The following is a 27,766-nucleotide window of genomic DNA, read 5'->3' on the forward strand; positions in this document are numbered from 1 at the left end:
AATACTATTTTGGCTGTAGCTCATTAAATAGAATTTTATTTTACTTTACTTTAGTGGAATTAAATGTTAACAAAGTTGAGAAAAAGTTAAATAAAGTGCAATTCCAGATATGCCTTTTATACTTGAAAACAATCATTAGTTGTCTATCTCAGGAATGCGTGTCTGATATATTAATGAGAAGAGCATGTTCTTGATTTGACCCAGTGTCTTTGGAATCTTTATTATTTTCCCACATATGCAAGCAAAGGCACATACACAATTGAAACAGAGTAGTGAAAGTATCCCTTAGAATTCCTTATTCCAGTTCGTGAGACCAAACACATGGTTATATGGTTAGAAGAGAGCTTATATACTAACGCCTCCACATTTACTATTCTTTTTGACATTAGCCATTAAATCTTGAATACTTTTGTGTGAACTCTTGGGAATTGTTCACAAATTAAGTTGATTTCTTTTTTATGACTTCACATATCTTAAGAGAGGAAATGGGAATTTCTGTTAAGTTTTCTTACTTAAGCCACCTGGGATATTAATATGTTAAAGAAATTTTATAAAACATTACTATAATTTATCCAATGTTAAAATATTATGAATTGCTATAAAAATAAATGTGAAAATTAACAAATTTATATCCTAAAAAAAGGAAATATGTGAAGGGCCTTTGAGAAGTAGTAATTCAAATTCTGGAAAAGAGGAGTTTTAAAAGTTTTAATATCTGCAAAGATGTGGAAACAACCCAAATGCCCATCAATACATGAGTGGATTAATAAAATGTGGTATATGTATACCATGGAGTTCTACTCAGCCTCAAAAAACAGTGGCGATCTAGCACCTCTTGTATTATCCTGGATAGAGCTGGAGCCCATTCTACTAAGTGAAGTATCACAAGAATGGAAAAACAAGCAGCACATGTACTCACCATCAAATTGGTATTAATCGATCAACACTTACATGCACATATAGTAGTAACATTCAAGGGCTGTCAGGCAGGCGGGAGGGGGAAGGAGAGGATGGGTGTATTCACACCTAATAGGTACAGTGTGCACCGTCTGAGGGATGGACACGCTTGAAGCTCTGACTCAGGCGGGGCAAAGGCAATATATGTAACCTAAACATTTATACCCCCATAATATGCTGAAATTAAAATAAAAGTTTTAATATCATGTAAGCATATAACTAATAGACAAATAGGATTCTTCAATCGAAAAATAAATTAAATTTTATTTTGGATTTTCATTATCATAATTAACCAGTGTACTTCATATATAAAAATAGGTTTATTCAATTCTTTGATACATGATCACTATTACAATAAAAATTTCAATGCAAAATAGAATTTTCTTTTGATCATTTACTCAATGTATGATTCCATACACTTAAAATTCGTGAGAAATCTAACCTTTAAAAGTATCTGTGTCTGGCATGCAGATTATGTGTGCCCTTAATTTTTCATTCTGTTGTTGACTTTATATTAACACACACAAAAAATGGTCTCTCATGTAAACTACAAGAAGTTTGAGTTTTGAGCCAGAGCATGGATAAATGCCATTTTTTTTTCCAATTAACCTTATATCAAGGGATCTGGTCACAAGCTTCAATACCTAAATAAGGTTTGTGAATATAATCAGATAAAATAATATGAGAGCAGCATACAAATACAGTTTATATTGTTAGAAACCAATTGGGATGATTTGTGTGTCAAAGAGGCTGGGTAAGCAGTTCAATGTTAAAGTACTAATAGGGTGGGAGGCAGGGTAATCATGTCCTGTGTTCCTTTATAGAATGAATCATTGTTCCACATTGAATCTTTGCAATGCAGTGTAAAGGATGCTGACACAATCAATAATTCCCTCTTGGAAAAAAAAAAGTTCAAAGATTTGATGTGAATAACATTATCCTATTTTCTCAAAAGCCCTTTCCTGCATGGAGTAATATGGCTTCAGACAAGGATTCCAACTGAGTTGTGGCATAAAAAAAGATTACAAGAATTCAGGAGATCAGCAGGAAGCACAAAAAGAAAGCATCCTTTTTTGCAACTAGCTTGATTAAATCTAATGATCTAAGATAAAATTAAGATAGTTAACTTATTATCACTCTCTCCCCTAAGAATTTCCTTTTCTATTTGTCTGAAAGTGAATAAATACCTGTTACATTTTCTGAGAAGGTTCAGTTCTCAAATATTTTATAAACTTAAGAATCTTTGTTCTTGATTGGTCCCTAAAGCATTATTCATGAAAACAGGAATGATTTGCTCCTATGCTTTTGGTAGACAGTCTCTGACTCTGTTACTAATCCCTCATGCTTCAGAAAACCTGAAGAAGCTAAACTTTTATTTCTCATTTTCTTAAAAATGACTAACAAAAAGACTGTTAATATGGTTACTCTTTTTGGTTTATTCAAAAAGAAAATATTTCTCTCTGGTTAATCTGTAATAAAAATTAAGCAACTTAATGTATCTGATAATTTAAGTTCAAATATCTCCAAACACTTTAATCCTTGATACATTTGACAATAAATAGGTGGTTATGTGTAAATAGGAAAAAGTAATTTACTTCTTAGATAGCAATTATACACTAAATTTTTGCATATATAATCATACTGCATTATAATTCTAGATCTTAATGATGTTGCCTTCTTTCTTTATGTGTTATGATATATATGAAGAGAAATTGGACACAGTTACAGCAATTGACTTGGAGCCAAGGGATTTTGGCAGCATCTACAATCGTACTGATAACCCCATTAACTGAATCATTGCTTTTGATTATTATGAAGATATTACCATAAAAATCCAGCCAACATTTGAAATAGGATAGGAGCCATAGTGTCTAGGATAATAAAAAAGCTAAATTTTCATCACTAGAAGTGACCTATTTATATTTAGGTCAATTATATTTCACTATAAATAACGCATCAAAGCAGTACCTGGTAGCAATATAGACATTATACAGACTACTTCTTCAAGATAGTCTTTTGATTATTTCAAAAGGATTGACTTTTCCTGTATGGTTGTCAGACCAAATGATGCTTGGTTGATATCTAATACAACTTGTAAATAAATTGAATTTGCACTACTAGACACTAGAATGCTAAAATGAGTTGATACCATCATAGCCTAATTCACATGGACCAGCATACACGGAGGTTTATTCTAAGCTATCTAATCATCAAACTTATTTACCTACATCTTCTACTTATGGACATAGTTATATCCCATTTTGAAATTAAAGTCTTAGCCTTCGTACCATGCAGAGATTTCTAAAGTAGTCAATTTACATTTCCCCATAGTTGACTCACCTTAAAACTACAAATTAATTCTTTGAATTAAATAGAACACCCAACAGATAATGCTGGCCAGGTATTCCTGAAAAAGTTCAGATTACACATGATTGTGGTATTTCTGAATGACTCCTTTGTTAGCTTACTGGGTCCAAGAATGCCTATCATAGTATTATTTTTAGGAGAAATGGTGACTGTTATCTGTTTACGTTCCTTAAAATGATATCTACCACGTGATGTACACATAAACTGCTGATAGTGTTTATACATTCAATACTATCATGTAATATTTAGAAAATAGAATTCAATATTCAAAAATTGTGTAAAGAATTATAATGTAATAAATGTAGGTTCATATGCAGCTAATATGAAGGGGAAATTAAAATGGTGGTAAGAGTTACTGTGAAGTAAGTACATTTGATTTTTGATCTTTGCTATAGTCAAATTTTATCATTTTTGTGTGTGTTTTTAAAAAAGAACTTGTCCTTTTCTCTTTTATGTCTTTAGGTCTCTACTTCTGTGGAACTTAATATAAATATGCTTATATCAATATACAAAGTCTATGTATTAAATTGTTTTAGTCAAATTTGCATTTTGAGCTTTACCTGTAATTGCAAATTGAAATAGTATTGCATTTATCAAAGATTGTGGTGACATTATTTTGAGAGGGGGAAAATATTTGAGAAGAAGGGCAGGGCTCATTCAAACACCTTAGAAAGCTCACTTAGAAGAACAGTTTGAAATGAGAACCAAAATAAATCATTAATTCTGACTTAGACTTATGTTTTCAATTAACAGACATTAATTTACTGTTTATGGATTAAGATATTCAAAATATGCAACAATAACTCTGAAATCAGGGACATACATACTTATCCCAAGTTTTTATAATAGTTTTATATTAGTGTGAAAATATAAATATAAATTCAAAATATACATATATTAATGACAATGACTTTTATAACTACAAAATTATAATACCATTAGTTTTGAAACATCTGACTAGAGCCATAGCCCAAATCTATCACATATTTTTTTTCTAAAATTAGAGGTATTATGATTATATGTGGAAAAAATGCAAATGACCTTGAAATTTTTTCAGATGCCCTTAGAAGAGTAGAAATACATCCTGATTTCCACTCCACAGCACTAACGATTGAAAACTTAAAAGAATTTTACAATAGCCTCTAAGAATGTTCCCAGGGGTTGCTGAATTCATGCAATATCAGAAATAGCAGCAGCAGCAGCAAGGAGAATAAACTTACTCTGTTTTCACAAGATACTTAACAAGGTGAACCAAGAAATAGGTCTGTAAATTGTTACAGATTTAAAAAGGTAAATACCATTAATAGGTCTATGATAAAAAAAATGTATTTCAGTGTTGCTTTCAGATTTAGGAAGAACAAAAAGAAAACCAAAAGCTATGAAAACTTTGAGCACTCCTTGAACATTTAAATGGAAACATATTTTTAATTCTAGCAGGCAAGGATAGACAAATAAGAGGCTTCAAAATTTCTCCCGCAAATATTTTGTCCATCATTTTTCCTAAATGTGACATAATTTATTTTGTTGAAATAATTAGTATATAATAACAGAGAACATTTAATAAATAATGACATGTAAAGAAGAAGTCCATCAGGAATGAAATGGAATAGAATTATGCTTTAGACAGACAAAAATGGCATTTGAAAGGTATCCTTGATAACAATGTAGAGGGGTCTCCAGAAGTGAAAAAATGAGTTTAGCAAGTAAAGTGAGAGCAATTCTAATAATTAGACTGAAACTATAAAATTTTGAATGATTCCACTACAGGAAGAACCCAATACAGATGAAAAAGAAGCTGTCTAGTTTAACTGAGATTTTAAAAGTAAATAAATAAAATAAAATAATATAAATAAAAACAATATATTTCCAAAGATAAATAGCTGAACAGACATCTAATAACACTGCAAGGATGCCTAAAGCCTGATATCATTTGAAAAAAAGACTCTAATAGGAAAATCAAATTCTTGATTAAATTTAGAACAAGGCAAGTATCAAGGAAAGATAGACTGCTCATGACAAGGATGTCATGACAGTGAAAAATGGTGGAAAGAGAAAGGCTAAGCTCCTATTTCACTATGTTTTTTTTTGTTGTTGTTTGTTTGTTTCTGTTTAAAAATGATGTTCACCCTAAAAATTTGAGGAAGTATTGATATATAGAATCCAGAGAAAGTTAAGTAGATAGATTGTAAAATAAATCTGGACAAAAGTACATTTATTTGTCTCATCAAATTAGACCCAAATGTACTGAACTGAGTATACAGATTTACCAAATTGTTGTTGGTAGTCTTATAAAAATTGCCAGGTCAAGAAAAGGTGTTAACAAAAACCGAAAATATGTAAATGCTCCAATTTTCATCAGAGGAATAAAATAAATTTTACAAAACTTTGGAAAACTCAATGCTCATTTTGGACAAAATTATTATGTGGGTTATTGGATTGAATTGAGAATAAGTGTAAGAGAAAGGAGTTATTTGTAGAAACGTGTGTAGAATTCATATTATCCAGCTCTTATACACTGTATTAGTTTGCTATTGCTAATGAAACAAATTATCGCAAATTTAAGACTTTATATAGCAAATTTATCTTATTATAGTTCATTAGGTTAAGCACCTAATACAGGTCTCACCAAACTAAACCCAAAGTGTTGGCAGAATGCATATCTTTCTGGAGGCTCTGGAGAAGAATATATTTCTTGTTCTTTGTTGGCAGTTGGCAAAAGTATTGTCCCAGTTTTCTTGCTGGTTGTAAGTTAAGGGTTGTTCCCACTTAATAGAGTCCTCCACATGTGTTGGCTTGTGGTCTCCTTTGTTTATCTTCAAAGCCAGCATTTATCTTTAAAACTTTTTCACACTGAATATCTCTGATTTACCCTTCTTCCTTACTCTTCAACTTTTAAGGATCCAGGTAATTAGAATGTGTCCACCTAGATATTCAGGATAATCTCCCCATCTCCAAATCCTTAACCTTGATAACATTTGTAAAGTCCATTTATCTATGTAAATTAACATATTCAGAGTCTAGGGATTAGAGGATGGGCATATTTTGGGAGTCATAATTCTGCCTATCACATTCTTCCCTCTGGCCCCCCAAATTACAATCTGCCCCTCATGCAAAATATATTCACCTTATCTCTGTATCTCCAAAAGTTTCAACCCATTACAACATCATCTTGATGTCCATTTATATTTTATCAGCTTGAAAATCTCAAATTTCAACATCTAAATTATCTAAATTTGGTATGACTGAACCTCTGTGTATAATGTATTCTGGGGCAAAATTTTCCACCATCAGCCCCAGAATGTATTATTTGTGAAACTAAAGAGACAAGTTATCTAGTTCCAAAGTACAATCAAGGAATAGGCATAGGATAACAGTTGTAAACATTCTTTTTCAAAAAGGGAAAAAAAAGAAGGCAAAAAAGAGTTACTTGTCCCAAGCAATTTTGAAATCCAGTTGAGCCAACTACATTAGGTTTCAAAGTCAGAGAACAGTCCTCTGTGGCTTGCTGCTGCACCTTGAGGTTTCAAAGCTCCACACTCTGAGCCATCTTTCCTTTTTCACGAAAGGTAGCATTTTTTGCTACTGAGTAATTTTATCAGTCAGTTTTCTTCAAGTAGAATTTTGGGATCCACCAGCCATTTTAATTTCTTTCTCTGTCCCTTTCATTCCAAAATGGCAATGGTTCTGGTAGTATAAAGTTTTCAAAATATTTGGGATTCTCCCGTGTTTGTCACAGGGATTCATTACATTAGAGAAGGGGCTAGTCCACAGACACCTTCTAAAATATTCGATTTCAATTTCTGGCATTTTCAGAGATTGCTGAGAGAATTAATATATAATTAGGTTTATTATTAGCTTCTATAATCATTTGAACAATGGCATGAATAAATAAAAGAAATTCATGTTTTCAAATTTACAGATAAAAAGAAGTTAAACAAAATCCAGAGTAAATCAAAGGTAAATATCCAGGAATATTACAATATAAAAAAAATACTTCTAAGAAAATTCCCCTTCTATGAAAGCCAGTAAATAATCACAGGAAACATGGCTTTCAAGACTATAAATGCAAACACCTTAGGAATTTTAGCTTGTTATAAACTCAGTTTGGAAATTTTTTTGTTCTAGCAAACAAAAGAATAACAATCACAAACTAAACCTCTTTGGTAGATGTAAAATACCTAGAATAATAAAAAATAGTGACAGTGCCACTTATCTATAAAAATGAGATCATAACTGCACTATTGATATCTAGCATGTCATAAGTGTTACCAGTACTTAATGGTAACAGTGGTTTGTTCATAGCATATACCCTCAACCTAGAAAGAAGGCAATATTTCCCCCTAAGAGTTAAATATAATTATACAGTTAAACAGCTGATACAGATATGCCATCACCTAAAGGAGATAGAAGACTGCATGGCCTAATTATAACTTAATTAATATCTCTAAAGAAATAATTTAATTATAAATATAGTTATTTAATTTAGAAACAAAACAAACAAAAAAACAGAAACAGTCACTGAGGCCTGGCCCATTTATTCAAGGTCCAGGTGATAGGGAGTGTTTCCAGAGAGATTTTCTTTCATATAACAGTATTTGTGGGGGATGGAGTTATATACAGAGGATTCAGAAAATTTCTCAAGCTGTTGGAATTTCCTTATTATTGTTAAAATTAACAGATTATATTAGAGTGAAGCCATTTAAATATTCAATTTATCTATCTCCCCTAATTATAAATCCATACTCACAAAAATATCCAGGTAATTTTGTCTGTTTTGTCTGTTGGTTGGTTGGTTTGTTGTTTCCTACATAGATCTGCACTCTAAAAAAAAAAAAAAAAATTAGCATCACTTGGCACCTTAGAGTTTCTGGTAATTAAAATGGTAATTTTTCACACTAAATGAATAAAGAAACTTCTGTTCAAGTTGTGGTTTTACGATTACTTTGAACACATAATACTATTTAGTAAAGATAGCACTATTTGTAATAATCTTAGCACCAATACTATAATCTATTTTATTTTTATGGCAAATGAATAAATTCCAATTTTGTGACTTCTTCAGTCTAATTGCTAGACACAATCAACACTGGATACTGACAATAAGTTTGTGGGCCTTATGGACAAAAGTCATATCCTGGGAGTAGTATCCTATTGCAAGGAACCAGAAATTATGCCATGGGAAAAATGACTGATGGAACTGAATAATCAAGAGATGTACAATCACCCATGATATGAGAAGAGTAGAAATTTTGTTGTCTTCAAATCTTTAGTGGATTTTATACAAACAATAATTAGACTTCTTCTGTTTGGAACTTTTTAAAGCTGCTTCACATTATTAAAAAGTAATAGATTAAATATTTAAGAAGATGGAAGTTTAGTTAAGTTACTAACAGTGTTGTCCACAAAAGGCATCTCCATCTTTGAAAGTCTATAGGAATATTTGATGTTGGAGAAGGAGATTTAAGCAACAAAAGGGAAGCTGGGGGAAGGATTTTTCATGTGCTTTGAAATGATGCTTAGATGAGATGTGCTCTCAAATTTCTATGAGTTTTAATGTTGATTTACCTGAACCTTATACTAAAAAGAACAAGAAAGCTGTTTCATTTGTTTTAGAAAGGCAATTTCCAATATTTTGATAATAAAAGAAAAATATTCTGTCTGTTGTTTAATTTAATTTACTAAAATTAAATCGAAGGTAAGGGGAAAAATGGCATTGGACGCATCTGGCTTCAGCATTTTCTGTTCAGGTAACCTTAGGCAAATTGACATGCAAGCACATAAAATCATCCAGGAAGAGGTTTTGAGGAAAGAAAGAAAAAAAGTTAAGGAAATAATGGAGCTAACACCAAAATTTAAAGGACGGATGAAAGACAACTTTGGAGAAAGAAAATAAAATGTACACCGAGAGTTAATATGTACATTAATTTGAACAATAAAAGAATGGCAGGCACCTTGATGAGAACGTTCTCTCAGCCTCACGGAGAGAACAGACATTAGATTGGAGAAAGCTGAGAGAAAAGAATGGGAGCCATTAGAGGGGGGAAGATGATAGGGTTTTGTTGTTTGTTATTTTTAAAGCAGGTTTGTGTGCTTAAAGGGGAAGAAAGAGAAAAAAGAAAAGTAAGTATTTATGAAGGTCGTTCTTTACATAACAGAAGACAACATTTGTTGTGCAGATGGGAGGATTAGCTGTAGAAAGGTTAAAGTATATTTCTTTCACTGGGATATGAAGAGAGGTGTCAAAATTAATTACTACATTTCACAAAATCAGGTTTCTGAGAAATTGTGTCAATAGGTACAATTTTCTATAATGTCAGACATTTATATAATGTATGAAAATAGTGCTTTGACATTCTTACATTGTATCCTTTTAAAGTAAACTATAATGGATGCCCAAAGAGAGAGCAATGTATATACAAGTTATAGAGAAATTACCTTTAAATACTTAGCCACAATCCTTTATTATTCACAAAGATATTCAACAGTAGGAAAACATCTAATTATAATAATTAGACTCATGTTAACTAATAAGATGTAATGAGATCAGCTGTATATATGATGTTTCAAGAATAGAGCTATAGTAACTAAGAGGTATGGCTCAGACTCAGTGGTGAAATGTAGAGTGCCAGGAATAATAGGAGAGCGTGAGTCTAGGGAAGGATTATTACAGTTAGCAGGTAATAGGGTTTTTTCCCTTTTAATTCAAGAAAACGTATTTTTCTAAAGCATATCTGTGATTTCTATACACAGTTTTTAAAGTGTTGTGTTTTTTTTCTTCTGGAGTCTAGAAATTTACTATTTTTCCTCCAATTATCTTTCTCATATCATTGCTTCAATTTCAAACTGATCGAATATAAATCAATATGCCTAAAACCAACATAGAAATGACTTAAGAAGGAAGTTGTGATTTAAGCTACTCTTTTAAATATTTTTACATTTAAATAACTATCATTTCATTTGAGTTTATATAATAGTGATCGTTTTCTTTTTTCGTGTATGAATGAAATTTTTATGAGCTCATAAAATATAGTCAACAAATCTAAAATCTAAAAGCATTCAAGAAACATTTTAGCAGTGGTCCCCAATCTTTTTGGCACCAGGGACCGGTTTCATGGAAGACAGTTTTTCCATGGACTTGGAGGGTGGCGGAGACAGAGATCAGGTGCTGATGCAAGCGACCCGGAGCTGAAACTTCGCTCTGCTCTTCCTTCGCTTGCTTGCTGACGCTCACCTCCTGCTGTGCGTGCACCACGCCCCCCACTCCCACAAGTTTTAAGTTTCATGGTTTCAGAATAATGTTTTCGTGGAAGAGGGGTGGGAGTGGGAGCAGAGGAGCTCCGGGGCTCAGTCCCTAACAGGCTGCACCGACCTGCAGCCTCGGGGATTGGAGACCACAGATTTTAGCATCTGTAAATATAATTTTCTAGCATCATATGCTGTACAATGATTTAGGAGGGGGAGAGTAGAAGGTTTTTTGGGGGGCGGGGAACAAATGATTCCTATACAATAATTATGTTACAGATAAAATAAGTTAGCATACATAAGAAAATATTAAAACATATTGCACTTATGCGATAAATCAATTCTAGTATTTAATATTATCATTTAAAATCAATAAAAATGCACAACTTTTTACCAAGATTTTCTTACATCAAAAGAGTATTATGTATACAAAAATCCAAAATTCAAACAACAAAACATTACATCTTTCCTTGTATTCTTATTGAAGAAAGTAAGAAAACTTTACATTTTCATATGCTCTAAAATCAAAAGCACTACCTGACAGAAAGCCTAGAGGAGCATAGAATATGTATATTTTACTTTTTTCCTTCCATACCTAGTATGTAGCATGTACCTGTGAATGCTAAATAAATGATTTTAACAAAGATAATGGTGACTGCATATTGACAGTGAGAAGAAAGTTAGAAAATTTGAATTGTGTTTTATAGTAAAACAAGCTGCAGTTTCCTATTTCATAGTGATTCAAATGTTAGTATTTCTCTCTAATCCTACTTTTTGCACTGGCTTGCACCATTTCTGTCCTTGCTTTCTATGCTATAAATGATCTATAAGCAGCACAAATCAGAATAAGATCATGTGATTACTTCATTACCTTTTAGCATGAAGCCATAGTTGGGTAACTTTCACTGGATCTACTGTAAATTGCATTATAGTGGGATACTCACGCACATTACTGTTCGTTATGGGTAGTAAAAATGTGTAGCTTGAGCTAAGAGGGTACCTATTTCAAACTCTTACCCAAATTAGGTATCTCTTGCACAATATTGCTGAGAGATGTGCATCTACCATCTAATTGAATATTTCTACCAATATAAAACACTGATTGTTTTTAAACACTGATTATTTTTTATGTTATATTTTGTTTGGATATCCCCAATTGTTAGATAACATTTCATTCATTGAAACAAACCTAAATTCAATTAATTCCTAATTCTTCTCCCTTTTTCAATTTTTGAAAAGAGATATAGATTAAATCTCATCTATCCTCGATATCACAGCTTTACAACTTCAAGTTTCTTACTAGTAGCATTACCAGATGTTATGTTTGCCTTAGGAAGTCATAGTTTATACCCATTTTCCTGGAAGAGCATTTGTCTACCATAGGAATTGTCCCAGACGTTTTTTTCTCTTAAAAATAAAGTGGCAGTAACAAGAATTGTATAAAATAAACCAAAATCAGATCAATAGATCTTTAATTGGTTCTCCCATCACCTGGCAAGATATCATCTAATAGTGCATGTGATATATGTGCAGTAACAGAGGTATCAATTTAACATGTGATTAAATTTGAAAAGTGACCACAGATAACTCATCATCCTTTTCCTGAGAGTACTTGCTTATAAAAATACAGTGCTGAGGGACAGAATAAGCTCGGAGCAGCTAACTTTCCAGCCTTGCTTAGTAATAGAAAAATTATTCAACCATGATGCCCCTGTGAACCACTTGATGTGCAGTCTAACTCTGCCATGGCCTATGCCATAGTTTGTGACATGCAAGAAACTGCCAGGCCACTAGTTAGTACGGTCAGTTGGAAATGTGGAAATTATAACTTATGTATGTGTGAAATATACGTGGCTAATATGGTGAGTATACTGCCATAGAACAACAGCAATAAAAATAACAAAAAAATCTAAATGGTTTTGCAGTAGCAATTTAGTAAGTTTTATGAATGGAGTCAATCTACAAATATTTATTTTGTTGTTTAATGACATTTTTTAGTTTGCTTTCATGTATCAGTAGTCCAAAAAATTTGAAATGATTTCTAATAAAAATTAAGGACTGAATTTCTCTGTCTCAACAAAATTGATAATAAACATGAAAGTTGTACAAATTTTTAAAACATGAAAGAAGGTAATTTAACAAGTGCTATTGTAGAACATGCATTGCCATATCACTGTAAATTATAACTGTTTAGTTAGAGCAAATAATTATTCTTCTAAATTAATTTTTCACATTTTCAACTCCAGAGCTTTGAATGATATCTAAATTCAGTTAAAAAGATTTATATTGAATAAAAACTCATTGTATATGCAGTAACAACATTAGCAACAATATTGACATCACTAAAACAAATTTTGGTGAATCACAGAATTATGGTAAGAGCATTTTTTAAAAAAAATAAGAATCATATGCAGCAAAATATAGTTTAAATTGGTTGTGTGAGTGATTAATTTATAATTGCATCCAAATGAGCACTGATATTTTAGCAACTGAAACACTCTATAATTGTCAAAATTTACATACATAAGCATCACTGAACAACATATTTTTTGTGATGAAGCTGATGTTTAATTATAATAAATATTAATCATAATAATCTCTTTGCCATGGCAATACATACTTTTACTCTTTGCTGCCTGGCATCAACTGCATTTTAGAAAATTTGAAATTGCAAAAACAGTATTTTGTAAATCAACTTTAATAGGCTGCAATTCCTACCTTTTATAAATCAGTCCCCTATATTGAGTCATATTTGTTTCAAAGTCATTTAAAAATTTTTAATCAAAGAATTCAGTAAATGAGAAGTCAAAATAAGTCAGATTTTGCAGTTTTTAGAGAATTTTAACTATTGAAAACAACGTTTTTAAAGAAGGCTACATTACAGATATGTATGGAAATTAATTGCTATGAACGTAAGAGAATAAACAAATTGAATGGTGAAAGTTCAAATAGGGTAGAAGATGTAATTTTGAAAATCTGTAATTGCACGTTGGTTTACATTTTGGCAAAAATGTTTTATATTGGTTGTATTTTTATTGGGTAAGTTTATATTCTTTGCTTGAACATAATACACAGGATCTAAAGCCTGCTTTATTGATAGCACACTGGATTTGATTCTTTTTCTGAAACCACTTCCTACTTTGAGAATCTTTGCCAAAAGATACTGGAGATGAAAACTGGTATTATTTTTGAAAACTGCAGGTCCTGGGTCCTATATATTTTCTGTAAACTCCACTCAAAAACTGAACACTTTCTTCTTTACTTGACATTTCTTCTCTATTTTACCATAGGCTTCTAGAAAAAGACAATTGGAACTTTCTAGATCCTGTCTGAAAATCTTCCAAACCAAAAAAAATGTTCATTATTTACGCTTTCTCTTTTCTATATTGCTACAGGTAACAGTGTTGCAAAAAGTTATTCTACTACATATTAAGGCCCCCTTTTCCCCTGCCTCTGATAACATTTTCCTCACTTTTCTTCAAAATAATTATCAAAAGTCTTCCCAGCTTCCAGATTGTGACTGACATATACTCTCAAAACAATGTAACTTGTTTTAGGTTTTAGTTGTAGAAACAGACTGATTCCAACTACCACACTCTCTTCCACTTATCAACTTCTGCATTAAAGCTACTCTAAAATTGAGTGACTTAATGTAACTTTTATTTTGCTCATAATTTTGTGGCTCAGTAACCAGGGAGGGTTTCTGCTGGGAAGTTTATCTCTGATCCAAATAGCATCCACTGCTATGGCTAAAGCTGGAGGATGCACTTAAAAGCTGGCTTTTTAACTCAATGGTGTGTCTTGGTGCTCCTTAGCTTATCTCTGTCTCCACATGGTATATCCTCCTAGAGTGTTCCACATAGCTTATGTTCCACATAGCTTCAGTTCCTCAAGTGTGGTCTTCCTACTTTAAATATGTCAGCTGATATTCCCAGGATGTTTTCCAAGAATACACATTCCAAAAGACCTAGGCAAAAACTGTGAAACTTTTTATTACCTAGCTACAATATCCCTTCTGTGGAATTTCACTGGTTAAGCAAATTTCTAAGATCAGTCTACATTCAAAGATAGGGGAAAAATGAAAGAAAAACACCCTCTACTTCTCAATGAAAGAATAGCATGCATTTATAAGAAAGGAGATAATTCGTTATTATCATATAAGAGGTAATTTAACAAAAGATATTGAAATCACAAAGTTTAAAAAATTAGTATATGTATTATAAACAAAAATCTCTTATTTTTTGATATTGTACAAGCATGATTTTTATAACAGTTGATTTGCAACCACTTTGAGTAATTTGCTTGAGTTAACCTCAATGCGAGTTAACCTCGATTCAATGAATTTATAAACAAAGATATTGAGGAAGCAATGCACAATACAAATTTGGACAATCATATTACAAAAAAATATCCTTTAGAAACTGCTTGCCCTGTGAAATTTTAACCCTCCTTTACCCCTTGGAGTCAAGTGAGAAGTCCACTAAGAACAGATCTAAGCTCTCTAAAACTTGAACTAGCATGCAGTTCTATAAAGACTCTGGCTACAAGACCAAAGTTCAATTCACTTAAGAAATCTGGATCTCAAGTGAATTGGGTTAAGAATAAAGTTCAGAAGCAACTTTTTTTTACAAACGCAAAGAATTAATGACCACAGATTTCTCATTTGCCAAGCCTGATCTTCTCCTGGGAAGAGAACAGGACCCTGAACAAGTGCTAATGGATCTATGCCCTCAAGGCAAGGTTGGCCTTTCAGTGGTTTGCAGTTTAGTGTACTGAAGTTTCCCTGAACATTTAAAAAATGAATCCTCTCTGAATTCAAGCATTTGCTCACAAATGTGGAAATTCTTTACTTCATACTACAAAACTTGGGATGAATGGACAAGACTACATATTTTTAGACTTACCTTGTTATAAAGAGAAAGAAAAAAATGTTCTGTTATTATTTCTACCCTAATGTCAGAGTCTTAGGGTACACTAAGACTCTACCTTAGTGTAGAGTCTAAGGAAAAGACCTGCTTGGTTTCTAGAGGGTTGACACTAAAGTCTGTACCCAGAAACCTATAAATTCTCTCTCCTAAAATAAACACCTATAATATAAGTAATCTGGAGATGAGATGAGTCTACTAAAGGAACAAGGACTTGAAACCCTCAACACTGTGCGATGTTACTAATAAAAAACTAATTTAAGTTTTCCAAAGTAATCTACTATTTTTTGTTTCAAGTTACTACCTGCAATGGTGCCTTCATTCTGGGTATAGTCTGTCTTCAAAAGGTTTACTGTTCCGTTGTGATTTTTTTGAGTTGTTAACAATGATTTTCTGTTTACCTTTCCCACATTTTATTTGTCTCCATCTCTTCCTTCCCCCTCCCCCTTTTCTTCCTCTTCTTCCTCCTCTTATTCCTCCTCTTCCTCCTCATCCAATGAAATCAGACTATGATTTTTGTTTTGATATTGGCAGTAGCAGTATTACTGCCATTTATGGAAGATTTGTTATGAAGCCTGCTCTATGCTAAATGGTTTGCATACATATTTTATATTTATAACAACTCTGTAAGGTGTGTGCTGTGGTGAAAGAAGAAAGAAACAACCAAAAGCTATTAACTCAAGCATTCATTAAGAATATTGCAATATTGGAAGCAGCTATGATAAATATTCTGCAGAATAAATATTTACTCTACGATAAATATTTCAGTTACTTGTTAGTAACTCAAAAATATTATAAAGCTGATTGGGGAAAGTCACTCAAAGTTCAGCTTTGTTCTAAGAATTGTACACTGTTCAAATTCATGGAAGGTATGAGAAAAATTAGTTATGATAATCAGGGGCTAGAATGTAGAAACAGGAAGATCGGACCTCAGTTTAATAGGTGCTGGCTGCTTAATTTGCATTTAAGAATAAGGGGTGGACAGGAATGTTTAGAAGCTAAGATTCTTGAGGTATGGCTAAAATTTGATGCTTTGATTTTCAATGATCATTGCAGTCATCTCTTGAATTAGCAGATGTACACAGAAGTACTTAAGATTCTGGGCAGCATAAAAATGGGACTATGATGCTAAAGAACACATGAAATAATTTCATTAATATAGCCTGAAATGTTTCCTTAGTCCCTCATTTATCTTCCATTGTTCTACCCAGGTAAACAAATCCTTTAAATGAAGATGCTTGTTTAAAATGCATTTGTAAATGTTCAAATAATTTAATGTGTTGGGTCTCATTATGTTTCACCTTTACAATTATGTTTCACCTTTACAAGTTTAACTGATGAATATGTGCTAGAAATATTCTCAAAAATTTTAAGTAAAATTGCCCCATCAATGCTAGTTTAAGGTTTTTAGTCATTTTTTTCTCCATTATGGTGGTAAAAAATGAACAGCTCTGGCTATTTAATTACATTAGGCAACAATACAAGAATGGAAAAGTATGAAAGTCTCTGTTGAGAGAAAACATACAATTAATTCATAAAGACTTAGTCGTGATTATCCTGGAAGTAATTATAATTACATGTTATAAACAAGGAAGACATTGACCAATCTCTGGGGTCTTTGATGTACTAATAAAAAATACATAAATAATTGCTGCTGACTATCCCCAATTGAAATATTATTAATATTTAGAAACAAAAATTAATTTGTAAGTGGTTGTTATACCAGTTTGGACACTTGAACTTGAGTATGCTTTTTTTAACCCGAGAAGTACACAATCACTGAAACATGCTTAAATTAACATATCTTACTTTCACATAAAGAAAAACTATGAAGAGCAAAGTTCTCTCAAGCTCTGTTAGGTTTTTTGGTTTGGGTTTTTTTTTTTTTCTTTTAAGTTTAGAAAAAATAGAATTCTCTTAATAGGAGTTACTTAAAATTTGGGAAATGCCAAATAAATCTATTTATTTTTATTATTCTTCCTATTAAAAGGTGAAAAAGCAAATCTTGTTACACAGTGACTGTTTCAGCAAAAGCAAAGAGAGCTTTAGAAACAAAAGTCATCTTAATAGTTGTACTCTTCTACATTTACTCACCAGCAAATTGGTTTCCCTGATCCTCACCTAAGTGCGCATTTGGGAATAACACCAACTGGGTATAGGACAGAGGTAGGGGCTGGGGGGAGGGGATGGGTGCATACCTACTTGATGAGTGCGATGTGCACTGTTTAGGGAATGGACACGATTGAAGCTCAGACTCGGGGGGGATGGGGGGGCATGGGAAATATATACAACCTGAACTTTTGTACCCCCATAATAAGCTGAAATAAAAAAAATAGTTGTACTCTTCTGAATTTGGGTTTGAATGTAGGGAAAGTAACATCAGAAATAATTGCATAGAAGAAATAGTCATTGGAAAATTATGGCATTGGAAACAATAATTATTAGGAACTTAACTTTTTAAAAAAACATATTTTTCCCACCCCTCCCCCACTCCAAAAAAAACATATTTTGTTTTCTTGGTAGAGAATAACTTGTTTATTCTAGAGAAAGAAATACAAATTCTATTCTTTTTTAAACCTCATTATTTATAACATTTTGAGAATTTATTCATGACATTAATTCTTTTGGAAGCATTCATCATTACAAGTTGATTTAAACACAATTTTTTATACTCAAAGTCTTAAGCAATTGTGAAAACAATGACAATGATTTGACTCAAAATCCATGTAGAAAATTCATTGAGATTGAATCATGAGAAGTTGAATACTAGTTGAATACAATAGTATTCCAGACACTGATTTTTACATACAATGTAGGGGGAGACAGTAATCTTCAAATCAATATAATTGAATAATTCTAAATTATCTAAAGATTCAGGCCGGGCGCGGTGGCTCACGCCTGTAATCCTAGCACTCTGGGAGGCCGAGGTGGGCGGATCGTTTGAGCTCAGGAGTTCGAGACCAGCCTGAGCAAGAGCGAGACCCCACCTCTACTAAAAATAGAAAGAAATTATATGGACAGCTAAAAATATATATAGAAAAAATTAGCCGGGCATGGTGGTGCATGCCTGTAGTCCCAGCTACTTGGGAGGCTGAGGCAGTAGGATCGCTTAAGCCCAGGAGTTTGAGGTTGCTGTGAGCTAGGCTGACGCCACGGCACTCACTCTAGCCCGGGCAACAGAGCGAGACTCTGTCTCAAAAAAAAAAAAAAAAAAAAAAAAAAAAAAAAAAGATTCATATATTTATCAGAAATATAACAAAAACCTTTTATTAATAAAATTTACAGAGCTATGTAAACTGCATTATAAAGACTCTTCAGATCGTGTTTCCAAATACTCTTCTTGTTTAGAAAAAGAATTCTTTTTCTTTTTCTCATCTTGTAACTACTGAATAAGGTTATTACTCATTTATATCTGGAGCCAATTTTTAAAAAATGTGGCCCATATTTTTTAAGTAAAAGAAAAGCAGCATAATAATTTAATTACTTAAGAAACTACCAAATTGATCTGAACTAGATATTCTTAGTTTTCTTTTTGCATAATAGCAAAAACAAAATTTGACCAATTAGTGTTCAAAATACCCAAGGAGAAAGAAAAAAATTGAAAAATAACACACATATTAACACACACACACGTGCACACACATGTGCATGCATACACACACACAAAATTAGAAGTGACCTGGCTTTAGACAAAAATGTAATTATACTGTAGAAGCTAATTATCTTCCCCCTGCAAAAAAGAGAGAATAATTAGATGCAGAAAGCCTATTTTAAAACCTACAAACACACACTCATGCACCACAAAGAAGGGAATTATGACAGCTTATTTAAATAATCTGTCTCTTAAGTGATCCGTCTTTTAGATAGATCTGGCTATGCCCTCTTCTCATGAGGAGTCCTACCATTTTTGTCCTAAGGCACTTCTCAAATGAACAAATTTGTTTACATCATAAGTTCCTTGACATTGCCAATTTAATTATAAATGTTCCTACTGAAATCCCTGGAAGTATTCAAACGATTGGGGGGATGGGCACTTATACAAATTGGGTACCAGCTTAGTGTGAGCTTTTCAACGGATAGTTGCCTTATTGCTTTCCAATGGTGAGAAATAAAAAATACACATGACCTCCCCCTAAATATGAAACAAATCTTTGCACACTTGCTTCACCTTAAAAAAACCCTAGCAGTGTAAACCAAGTAGAGAATTCTCATCCAAGGATGATCATAATGATGATGATGATAATATAAAGACTTGAGCAGTATCCTAACACAAAAGAGCAGCATGCCAAGCAGAAGAAAAATTTACATAGCTTTCCAGCAACAAGAGCCCATAAAAAGGGTGATAATAAATGGGCGTCAGAGTGTCTTATCTTTGTCAAAATTTCCCTAGGCACTAAATCTGTGGAAGGAGAAAAATCAAATGAAAATCAATTAGTTTAAGCCTTTATTAAAAACTTTTTCTAGAGTGCAGGGTCATCATCACAGCTCACTGCAGCTTCAAACTCCAGGCTGAGCCAAAGTGATCTTCTTGCTTCAGCCTCCAAAAAAGTTGGTACTGCAGGTGCATGCAACCACACCTGGCTGATTTTTCTATCATTTTGTAAAGACAGGGTCTCACTCTGTTACTCTGCCTGGCTTATTAACATTTTTAATGTGAAAATAGTGCAAGATGGGTATTGTGTCTAAGTCAACTCAGGCTGCTATAACAAAATGCCATAGACCCAGTAGCTTAAACAACACACAGACATTTATTTCTCACAGTTCTGGAAGCTAGGAAGTCCAAGATTAAGGTTTCAGTAGATTTGGCTCTTGGTGAGGGTTAGCTCCCTGGCTTGTAAACAACAACCTTCTCTCTGCATCTTCACATCGTTGGATAATTCTAAATTAATAGGCTTAACAGGATTCTTCAGAGCTTTCTTAAAATGAGAAATGGGATCTCCCCATAACACCACACAATCAGGGGAGACTGTCAAGAAAAGGGAGAATGTATGTACCAAGCAATTTTAAGAAAACTAAGAATATGAAATTCAAAAATAGTCTGGTAAGTTCCTAAAAGACTTCAATAAGAATCCATAACTATTACATGAGTGATTACGAAGGGAAAACTTGAAGAGGAGCATTAGACTTAGAAAATAAAACAAAACCACAGAATCCTTTTATTTTTGTTGTCTTTATTGTTTTCCTCTGCTAAATTCTACCAAAATACAGATTGGTCAGGGTGGTAACGCTAGTTACCACTTAAATATTATTGCATCTCAGAGCTAAAGGAGATTTCTTTATGCATTTATAAGGTGGATTTGCTTGAGAAAATGGGAAAAGAGGAGAGAGGAAGGGAGAGATTAATGACGAGGTCAGTAGAAAATAGTCTCCATGGGGGAGAAAGCAAGCAAAATTTCCAAAGAGTGGGCAATAGGAAGCAGAAATTGGATTAAAAGAGGCATGGATAGTTCATAAACTTCACAGTCAATCCTGAATAATGAAGATATGGCTGTAAATTAAATAAATGCACAGCTTCTTTCCATGTTTGCAAAACAGCTTACCAAGAGAAGTCAGCATTAACATAAGCAGGAAAAGTACATTCTATATAATGTCATTCTAACCTCAACTATGCTACAAATAAAATTAATTTAACTAATCCACATAGTAATACACTGACATGTTATAAATTTCAAGATCAAATAGCTGAACCCATTTATGACTATAAATCTTTTTAAAAGTCTAATATATAAACCCCTTTCAATGCTAAATTAACAGTTTGATAAGCCTAATCATGAAAACCTATGCATCATATTTTGATTTATTTGAAGCCTGAAGATTTCACAGTCTGAATTACTTGAGAAATTTTGTATAAAGAAATGTTGAATCATGGCTCTTCTCTCTTGCGGTTAATTCTGAAGGATTTCTTAACGTTATTCCACAGGCTACTCTGCATGGTAATCTGAACTTACACCAACATAAAAGCAACTGATTGATAAGTTTTGACTTATTAATTATGCAAATGGAATAATTAAATATATCATTTAGATGTTCTATTGTCCCTGAAGATATTAGGACTCTAATGATAATGCAAGGGCTTCTCAAATTCTTTATTTGTAATTAGTTGGTACACAAATAATATAACTACAAAAAGTATCTGATAATGTGACCTTATATTACAAATTAAAAAGAAATTCCCAAAGCTAAAATAACAAAAAAAGATTAAAAACTTTGCAAAAATCTTCACAAACTGAACTCTTAGCCAAATAATATTTCCAATACAGCATAAATGCTCAAATATTTAGCTAAAGTTCTCTATACCTTTAATTCATATAACATTTTGAATAGTGACTGGCTTTTGATTTATATAACGTAACATATTTCATCTCTTCTGTAGTCCATTTCATTTTTTTCTTTTGGAAAAAGAGAACTATATAAATATAACTTAAAGTTTTAGATATAAATTTAGTTTCATTTAATATATTTGGAGATAGGATAAACAGAAAAGTTTAAGACTGAATTTTCTTATCACAGAAGTCCATAATATTATCTTCCCAGTAACCTGTCTCATATTGTAATAATTTCACTTGCAAGAAAATGTTAAAAATTTCTATAACTGTATTTATAGTAATATATTTCCTAGAATGCAGGTAAAAAATAGAATAGTACTAACAGTAATAGCAATAACAACAATACTCAAAAGCATTATATATTTGCAGTGTTTCCACATTCATTTTTATTTGAGCCATACACCAAATACATATTATTTTTCTTTAAGTCTTCAAATAAGAAAACACAGACTTAAAAAAAAAAGTGATCTGTCGCATAGAAATTAACACAGTATCTGAATAAAACATAAATTTTTACTCAAACTCTTTTAAATATCACAGAATATGACTAACTCCAGATATTTCAAGCCACATTGTTGAACATTGAGAAGTTAATAAGACCAAAGTATTATTTTTATTGATCACATCATTAAATCTGCATTAATTTTCTAATTTGAGTGTGTGTGTAAAGTGACAATTATCTTTTCAAGAAGAACACTGAATCATACTGTTTAAGAAATGGTGTACAAGTCACTTTTAAGGTAAGGAAACAGAAATGTCAATTATTCAATATTTTCAAATAATTATTGTTAGAATCAAACAATACAGAAATCATGGAATATCAAATACTTCTTTGTAATATTTAAAGCAGTGGTAAGTACATGAAAAACAGTTGTACATAATTTTGTACTGCAAGATTTGAAATCTGTTACAAGTTTTGATTATGCTCAAATGTAATTTATTAAGATCCTTTGCTGAGGACAAAGCAATTATCTTCTGGGAACAGAAAGCAGGACAATTTTAAGGATTATGAAAGCAGAATGAATGAACTGGAAAGAAGATACAAGAAAAAATATTACACAGTTTTTATTCATCCTATGTTTGCATAAAAGTTTCTTACTTTTATGATAGATTTTTAACTTAGTGAACAGTTGAACTAAGGACAAGGACAAAAATATCCAAGTTATCAAACCAAGTTTATAAAGATTTCTCAATTTTTATGAAACTAAACAATTCCATGAAACAAATTTGAAAATATACTGACAGCTGAATAAATTTTTCAATTTTATGATAGAGTCAAAAAATTTTATAGTAGAAATTTTATCAAGTATGATTTTGACTAAATTTTTTTGTTTTGCATATCGTTTTAAAGTTAATAGGACCTGAAAGTTTTTAAAGGTTAGCTCATGAAAAATTAGTAATGTGGGATCTATAGAAATCCCTGATTAATTTGAATATTGACTTTGATTTTTATCTGGTTCTAAGACCAGTTATGTTTTAAATATTGGTATTAGGATAAAAATATAAATGTTTAGAGATTAAATTTAGAACAGTTTTGCATTTTATGCTGCTATTTCTCTTCTATAGAAAAAAATTATACAATCTTTAATACAAATAAATGGACTTATTGAATTCTGGTTCAACAAGAAGACATAACAATCCTAAATATTTATGCACCTAACACAGGCACACCCAATTCATAAAGCAAACCCTACTTTATGTAAACAAAATGATAAACAGCAGCATTGTAATAGCTGGGAACTTCAACACCCCACTGATAGAATGGGTCAGATCCTCCAAACAGAAAATAAGTGAAGAAATGATGGACTTAAATGGAACTCTAGAAGAAATGGGCCTAAAGACATTTACAGAACATTCTATCCAAAACCACTATATACACACACACACACACACACACACACACACACATATATATATATATGTTCTTATCATTAGCTCATGGAACATTCTCTAAGATTGATCACATCCTAGACCACAAAACATGCCTTAACACATTTTTAAAAAATAGAAATCATGCCATGTATCTTCTCAGACCATGTTGGAATAAAATTACATATAAATTCCCACAAAAACACTCAACTCTTCACAAAGTCATGAAAATTAAACAACCTACTGCTGAATAGTAATTGGGTCAAGGAGGAAATTAAGATGGAAATCAAACTAAATTACAAAGGTGACACAAGTTATCAAAATTAGTGGGATTTAGCAAAAGCCATCCTAACAGGAAAATTCACAGTCTTAAATGCCTACATCCAAAAGACAGAAAGATCACAAATCAACAATCTAATGAATCATCTCAAGGAATTGGAAAGGAATGAGCAAACTAATTGCAAACCCAGTGGAAGAAAAGAAAAGTCAGAGTACAACTAAATAAAATTGATAACAAAAGAATTATACAGAAGATTAATGAAACAAAAAGTTGGTTCTTTGAAAACATGAACAAAATTAATAGGCTTCTTGCCTTTATGGAAGGCAGTAGTATGGAGATACCTCAAAGAACTAAAAGTACACCTACCATTTGGTGCAGCAATTCCACTACAGGGTATTACCCAAAGGAAAAAAAAAAGACATTTTATAAAAAAGATGCATGCACTCAAATGTTTATACCAGGAGAATTCACAATCAAAAAGATATGGAAACAACCCAAGTGCCCATTGATACATGAGTGCATTAATAAAATATGGTATATGTATAGCATAGAGTATTCCTGAGCCATAAAAAAAAGATGAACTAGTGCTTTTTGTAACAACTTGAATAGAACTGGGGACCATCTTTTTAAGTGAAATATCACAAGAATGGAAAAACAAAAAACCTGTTAACTCGCTACTAAATTGGAACAAATAGATCAACACTCATGTGCACATATGGTAGTAAAACTCAATGGAAATCAAGCAGGTGGAAGGTGGGAAGAGGATCTGAATGAATTCACACCTAACAGTTACAATGCACACTATCTGGGTGATGGACACACACATAACTTTTACTCAGTCTTTACAAAAGCAATTCATGTAATCAAAACGTTTGTACCGCTGTAATATTTTGAAATAAAAAAATATAAAAAAAATTTAAAAAATGAAGTGACTTGAAAGAAAATACTCTATCAATCAAAGATTTTCAATGTTTTACACACTGAATATTTTATAACAAAATGGCTCAGTATGGTAAACTGATGTCCATTCATATTCTAAAACTAGAAAATATATTTTCATTATTATTTTAGAATCCAGATTTCTATTTTTTTAAAACCAGGGTCTTGCTCTCTATCTTGCAATTACAGCTCACTGAAAGCTTGAACTCTGAGGTTCAAATGATCCTCCTGCCTCAGCCTCTGACATAGCTAGAATTATAGGTGCATGCCACCAAATCCAGCAAATTTATTTATTTATTTATTTATTTTGAGACAGAGTCTCACTCTGTTGCCCAGGCTAGAGTGAGTGCTGTGGCATCAGCCTAGCTCACAGCAACCTCAAACTCCTGAGCTCAAGGGATCCTCCTGTCTCAGCCTCCCGAGTAGTTGGGACTACAGGCATGCACCACCATACCCGGCTAATTTTTTCTCTATATATTTTTAGCTGTCCATATAATTTCTTTCTACTTTTAGTAGAGATGGGGTCTCGCTCTTGCTCAGTCTGGTCTCGAACTCCTGAGCTCAAACGATCCGCCCACCTCGGCCTCCCAGAGTGCTAGGATTACAGGCGTGAGCCACCGCACCCGGCCTATTTATTTATTTTTGTAGAGACAGTGTCTAACTATGTTGCTCAGGTTGTTCTCCAACTTGTGAGCTCAAGGAATTCTTGCACCTCAGCCTACTAAAGTCTGGGATTACAGGTGTAAACCACCGTGCCTGGGCTTATTTATATTTTTTTCCCTAAACAATTTCAAGCTTAAAGAATGGTTGGAAAAGTCATACATTTTTTTTTTTTCTATTTGAGACTAAATTGCAGACATAATGTTCTATCACTAACTGAATACTTTAATGCATATATTCTGCAAACCAGAACACTTTTGTATGTAACCACAATACAAACGTTCAAATCAGTTAAGTAAGATCAATTCATCACTACCATCTATTCCAATTACCTTGTTCAAATTTCAACAATTTAGTTTATAACAAAATGATCCAATTCACTATCATGAAGATTTGTTTTGTATCATTAGTATACTTTAATCTGGAAGTTTCTGAAATCTTTCATTTACCTTCAAACATTCTGTAGAAAGTCCTTCAATTTTGATTCATTGGACATACTTTATGGTCAGATTCAGATTATGAAATTTTGGTAGGAATATTGTAGAATCAATACTTTGTTCTTCTCATTGCATTTTATTGGATTCTACCACCACTCTTGAGTTAACTTTCATCATTTGAGTAAGGTGATACCTACTAAGTCTTACCATTGCAAATTTGCTTTTTTCCCATTTTATTGAATACACATTTTATGGGATAACAATTTGAGATTATATATTGATAATATCTTATTACTCATCAAATATTTACAAACTAGTATTAGTATTCATTTGTAAATCTTTTTCCTGAATTAATTATTACTCTAAAGAGTACCAAATGGTGATTTTAAATTTCCATTCTTCCTTCTGCATTTATTAGTTGGCATTTCAATGTAAGGTAGAGCTTTCTTTTTTTCCAGTCTATATATTCATTTATTTCTCTATATCAGTATAGGTAATTAGAGTCTTACTTTATACAATAGATTATAACCTGTTAAAATTACTATTCATTTTGATAATCAAATTGTTCCAGTTTTGTCAAGTGGGAGTTCTTTCAAGTGGCTTCTATGCCCTTCATATTTTTCTGAATTTTCACATCCTGTGTTGAAAGAGATGACTTATTGGGTCCTGAATCTTAAGAACACTTAGATGGAGTTATGCATCTAGAAGGATGAAAAGGAGGAAGGAATAGAAAAAGAAGAAAGGGAAAATAACAAAAGAAGGAAGGAAGGTTAACTTCATTTTCAGGTAATTTTTGTATCACATGAAGCAAGCAAATTGTATTATTTATCAGCCAAACATAAAAATTGTCTAAATCAATGTAATTATATGTTCTCCCATTCCAATTTTCCCACTCCCCAATTCAACTATAGCAAATTAAAAAACAAGAAGAGGAAGGAGAGGAAAGTAAGTGTTAACCTGATCACTACAATAGAGAGCTGAGATGAATAAAATGCTGCTCATACAATATAGAGGGCTGTATTTCAACTTATTTCAATCTAGAGCCTAGTTATGCTTTTTGTTAATAAATAGCTTTACACTTCCATAAAATTTACCCTGAGATTTTGAGATTTGCTTTATTGGTGTTTTATCCTGTACCGCCCTTCCTCACTGACATCCAGTTTATTAAATGAGCTAATTGTTCCAACAAAAACACTTCATATTTTTTTCAATAAGGCTGTTTAATTTTCAAACTTTCAAAAGACTTATTTTATTTCAATATAACTTAAATACGATAGTGGATTTCATTAACTGTCAAGGATTAAGAATGACCTTTCCATAAGGAAAATTGTAACAGCTGTATATTTTACATATTTATTTTCAATATCTAAAGTATCAAAGCTTATATTGCCACCCTTCTCTATTTACATTTTTAAAATTAATAGGCCTTGTGAATTTTGGATTTTAAGAAAGCTAAAATTTATAATAAGGAGCTGTTACCTTTGTTTATAAAATAAATATTAGGTTAGTTTCAATCCTTTTTTTTTTTCTTTAATGACTGAATGCTCTGGACAGAACAGCAGTAGTTCAGTATAGCAGCAAAGAATATATTAATAGAAGAGATACAGCACCATAAATTTAAAGATATAAATTGTAAAGGTGACTTATAAAACCAATCATGATATGCAACAATCTATGTCATTTGTGACAATCCTGATGTTATAAATTATGTAAATGAAGAAAAATCACACATTTGGAATAAAATATAAGTTTAAGAAAATATTT

The sequence above is a fragment of the Eulemur rufifrons genome, chromosome 7, assembly GCF_041146395.1.
Source record: "Eulemur rufifrons isolate Redbay chromosome 7, OSU_ERuf_1, whole genome shotgun sequence".
In the NCBI taxonomy this organism is placed as follows: domain Eukaryota; kingdom Metazoa; phylum Chordata; class Mammalia; order Primates; family Lemuridae; genus Eulemur; species Eulemur rufifrons.